The sequence below is a fragment of the Zingiber officinale genome, unplaced genomic scaffold (assembly GCF_018446385.1).
Source record: "Zingiber officinale cultivar Zhangliang unplaced genomic scaffold, Zo_v1.1 ctg167, whole genome shotgun sequence".
NCBI lineage: Eukaryota > Viridiplantae > Streptophyta > Magnoliopsida > Zingiberales > Zingiberaceae > Zingiber > Zingiber officinale.
Genome location: NW_024589857.1, coordinates 841117 through 846816, shown reverse-complemented (window position 1 = coordinate 846816; position 5700 = coordinate 841117).

Here is a 5700-nt window from a genome sequence, read left to right as displayed (position 1 = left end):
GACCGATTATTTATATTGGCCACATATGTTGTTAAGAATACCTTCTGATGAACATGTCTCGGCCGGTCGTTCAAGCCAATTGTGTGTGTGTGTGTGTATATATATATGTTGTATATATATATATATATATATATATATATATATATGCTACGTTGCAGACAATAGCGTGCGGACCGCTGCGGACTCTGCCCTCGTGGCAAGTCCGTGTCAAGCATTTCTATTCCCTTCTTGCCACGAGACAACCCTCATTTTCCTCTCGCAGTATCTTCCCCTTCCTCCCGACGTTGCCCTAAATCGCCGCCTCATTTTCCTCAAGCCGCATCTTCCGCTTCCTCCTGACACTGCCCTAAATCGCCACGTCTTCCTCTTCCTCCCGACTCGCCGCAAATCCTCTTGCTCCCGACTTCCTCCCGACGCTGTGCCCTAGCTCACCGCAGAGACCCCCTCGCCCAGTCCCTGTGCCCTAAGTGAGACTAATCGGAGGCGAGATTCCAAGGCATTCACTTCAAGCTCCCCTCCCTTTGCTAGTGTCTCGGTTAGGTCTTAATCTTTTCGATCGAAGCTTTCACGGTCTCTCATAAGTTTCAAATGGATATTTGACTTTCATCTTATTGGAGGCGACTTGAGCTTGTTCAACACATTAGAGGCCTTTCATCTTATTAGAGGCGACTTGAGCTTGTTCAACATATTAAAATTGCATAAACGAATGCTTCAGAGAGGCATGGAATGAACTTGTTTAAATTATCATGTCTTGCATTTATTGAATGCTTCAAACTGAATAATTACCAACAACACAAATTAATTCTGCATAACTCTTTGTGGAACTTATTCTGTAATTATATCGCCTTAGATATTACTTACTCTGCCACATCAACTTCTCCTAGAAATTTTGGTAAGCTGAAATCTCACTTCACAAATCTGAAAGATACTTTGCTTTAACACAGGCTTCTTGTGAGGTAACAAGAATTAACATGGAACAACTATTGTACTGGTTCTATGCCATAGCACAAAATATACTCAACATCTCTTATTATAAAGCTGTAGTTTTTTTTTTCCTTTTTTAAGGATTGTAAATATTTGAATCTTTGTTTTGTTTCTGTGTTATACCGTCATCTATTATCAATTATGTATATTGTCAATTATGTTTTTCATATCGGTTATGCAGGAAAGTTGCAACTGACGTTTCCTAGTATCAACGAATGGTAAATCATTTCATTTTAAGTTCTAATATTTTATTTATACAAAATTCTGAATATTGTTTTCATATAGGGGAAAACGTATGTTGTATTTGTTGGATATAATCCGGGTATTTATGAAACATGGATAGAAGCATCAAGTTAAGTTATTGGCTTTAAAGCCGCTATACATCAATCATACAAAAGTAAAATGGAGGCACAAAAAGCTTTTCCTTATGAGATCCAAGAGTAGTACCACTCAACCTTATCGTCATGTCGGACTAAGTCCACCTGCAGGGTTTAACATGGCAATCCTTATGAGATCCTCTTAGGGACATTATCAACCTAGATTACTAGGACACAGTTTCCTTCTATAATCAACAACACACACTATAAGTAATATCATTTTCCCAACTTATCGGGCTTATTGATTTATCAAGCTAAATCTCACCCTTTGATAAGTTAAAGAAATAAATATTAAATATATGTGCTTGTTATTATATTAGGATTAAGAGCACACACTTCCATAATAATTAAGGACTTGTTCTTTTATTAAGTCAGTATAAAAAGAACTTTCCTTAAATGGTCATGCTCAATACACTTAGAGTGCACTAGTGTAATTTATTAGTCAAGATAAACTCATACCTAATTACACTACAACTTTTTCGATGGTTTGTTCCTTTCCATCTCAGTCGTGAGCTACTGTTTATAATTTATAAAGAATCGATAACACGATCTTCTGTGTGTGACACCACACACTATGTTATCTATAATATAAATTAATTGAACATCTACATTTGATATATATAAATGTAGACACTTGACCAATGTGATTCTTATAAATGTTTATACAAAAGCTAGACTTTTAGTATACACTCCGACACTATGAATAGAGACGAGGTTCGATAACGTCGCAAAAGGTTGATGCTCTTCTCGTTATAGGTCATCCATAAGGTATATCTAGAATAATTGTTATTCTATTTCATTTTGTTTTATGATCTTGTCTACACGATTATATCTTGCATGTGTATGATGTGTGTGATAAATAAATTAGTTTATTTATCATTAAGTCTTCCGCTGTGTATTTTTAGGAAATATGTTTTTAACACACATCTTATCGGGCATGCCTCTACAACTAATACTTGATAGATGGACTCAATAGGTCTAGAAGACTTGATATCGAGGGAAAGTCTTGGTGAGCCAATCCAATATTAAGCCCAAGTCCAACTAAGTCTGGAGGACCTGATGTTTGGCAGGTAGATTGAGATAAGCAACTGGAGTGGAGCAACGGGGAGGTCGTGTTCCGGAAAGGGACAAATCCTAGATCGCTGGTCCAACTAAAAAAATTGGAAGGTTTCCAAATTAAGATCTAAGATCAAGACAAGAGATAGAGACATGTCTTATTGTTTTTTCCTATTCATGCATTATTATATTGTATTAATTCTATTTTGCAGGAGTATTTTTATACTTGTGGAACTAACTTTGTTTTACAGAAACCAGAAGGATTGATTGACCAAACAGGAGGTTTCGTTGACCAAACCTAGCTAACTTAGCACAAAGTTTATGTTTTGCAGAACAAGTTTGGTATATATGAGGATCGGTCGACGAAATCCATCTATCAGTCGACTAAACCTATTATGGCAAGCACAGTGGCAGATCACAATACCATATGGGGTTTTGATGTTTGACAATGTACCCAAATATGGTTAGGTTGACTAAAGGTTGATTTAAATAGGACTTGATGTTCGGAAGAAAGAAGTCTAATCAGGACTATATAACTAGTAAGGGTAAGTTCTAACCGAAGGTTAGGTAGGTGAGAAGTCTACTAAGTGACTTGTTTTAACTGAGGGTTAGGCAAGTATTAGTCCTGATGTGGCCGACAAGAGGGGGGTGAATTACTTAAAATAACAAATATACCCTTTCTGAAACTTTCGACTTTGTTTAAGACAAACACTTTAATAGATAAAAGTAAAATTGCATAAAATATGTACAAGACAAAAATATTTATTTGATTTGAAACCGAGAAGGTTATTAATCCAAGGCAAGTGAAGCTTAACTAGCAGACTCCTTCTTCGACACAATTTGGAGGCAGATAAGCCTCATACAGGACGTTAAAAGCTCAGAACTTGAAGAATAGAATAAAAATTTGATTACAGTAAGTGTTGTTCTGAATGAAGAAGACCAAGACTCTATTTATAGTCCACTAGTCGAAACTAGTCATTTACTGATGTGGCAATTCCAAGCGCTTGAAACCTCTCCGGACACTTCAGCGAGGCAAATTTTATCTCCAGGCAACGACTTCGCAAAGGTTTCGAGATTGAATTTTTCATGTCCGGGGCGCTTGGACCCTGTCCAGGCGCCTGAACAATTGCTGATGTAGACCCAAAGGTGATCCACATTAACAACATGTCGGGGCGCTTGAATTTTTTATGTCCGGGCGCTTGGACCTTGTTTGGGCGCTTGGACCCTGTCCAGGCGCCTGCCTGTGAGGTGTCTTGTGTTGGGGTTGCAAGGTTGTAAATATAGTCCCACATTGAAAACACATGAGAAAGATCATGGGTTTATAAGAGAAAGACATCTTCATTGGTATGAGGCCTTTTGGAGAGAGCCCAAGAGCAAAGTCATGAGGGTCTAGGCCCAAAGTGGACAATATCATGTCATTGTGGTGATATCTAAATTATTTTCGATCCTACTATTGGTATCAAAGTCCGGACTGCCAGAAGGTTTAACCATTAACTGTACACAAGATATATGGTCTGATTGAGCTATGTGGATACAATATTGACCTTGAACAAAGAACGTGGGGTCTCCTATATCCGGATCAAGAGGACCAGCCACCAAGTAGGAAGTCCTAGTTGCGGCTAGGCAAGAAAGTTCTAGTAGGTCGGGTGGACCAAGGGGCAGGAAGACCTGGTGGATTGAAGATCGAACATGGAAAGCCTGTGGTCCTTTGTTTAGGGGGGATTGTTGGGGTTGCAAGGTTGCAAACATAGTCCCACATTGAAAACACATGGGAAATATCATGGGTTTATAAGAGAAAGATATCTCCATTAGTATGCGGCATTTTGGGTAGAGCCCAAGAGCAAAATCATGAGGAATTAGGCCCAAAGTGGATAATATCATATCATTATGGAGATATCTAAATTCTTTTCGATCCTACACCTTGGTGGTTTGGGCATCCAGATCAGTCACCCTTGGGCTGATCGTCTGACCCGTTCTCCGGTTGCTTGGATGATCCTCCGGGCTTTCAGAGTTGAACTCACCCGAACCCAATTCAAGTCTTTTCTCCTCTAGCAGCCTTCTGTTTAGGCTTCTCATCCCTCAGAAATGTTGCGTGCTTCTTTCTCGTCCGCCAACATACTTTTCGGCAGCACCTCGTCCCTCAGATGCATCGAGCCTGTCAACTTTCTTCCCGTGCCATCTTTCTCACTAGTTACGTCTTTCGTTCGAATTCTTGTATTCCTAAGCTTCTACACACTTAGACACAAGGATCAACTATATAGGACCTAACTTGACTTGGTTTATCACATCAAAATACCATGAGGTACTTACAATCTTCTCATTTTTGATGTGAATGAATCCAAGTTAAGTTAGGGTTTAAGAAAAATAGTAAAGTAAATATATTTGCAAACTAAAGTATTTAATATACAAATTGAAACTGTTAATACAAAAATTTGACAATTAATAAAAAAAATTATATTTCTTTCTAGACTTAATCTTTTCTCTCCCCATTTGATTACATTAAAATAAGGGCGAACATAAAAAAAAAAATTCTAAGGGTTATCTAAATAGTACTAAGACTTAAAAAATTGTGGAAACTAATATTTTGAAAAACTGATTTTTTGTATGTAAAACCAATTTTAATAAAAAAAATTTTAAAATTGTTTTTATTTCTTGAAAATTTTGGAAAATTTTGTCACTGTTAAACAATAATCAAGAATTGTGATAAAATTTTCGTGAATAAAAACAATTAATATAAGTAGTAATTAATTATTTTATATAGAGAAATATATTTTCTTAAAAAATTTAAAATAGATTTTGAGCTCGAAAAATTTTGTAAAGTTTTTTTAGTATGAAAAATAAAAATCATATCTGCAGAAAAAATAGATTTTTAAAACTTGATTTTTTTGAGAATTTTTAATATTAACAATTTAAATTCTGGTAAAAAATCATAGAAAATTGATTAAAGGTAAAAAAATTTAAAATTTTTCCTACAGATAAGTAAAAAAAAATCTCTTTTCACAGAAAAATCAAGATCTAATAATTTCAGAAATAAATGAAACTAAATAATTTATTTGAAAAAATAGATAATTTTAAGCATGAAATGAAAATATTAAAGCAAATTAAAATTAAAACATATATACAGATTTAACCTAAGTATGATTTTGAAATCTAATATAGGTTCCTATCTACTGATTAATCATAAACTTTTCTTAGAATGTATTTTCTTATTATTTTTTTTATTTGATCCTTATGAAATTTATAATACCGATTTAGCCCTTGATAATTTTTTAAATTTAAAGTA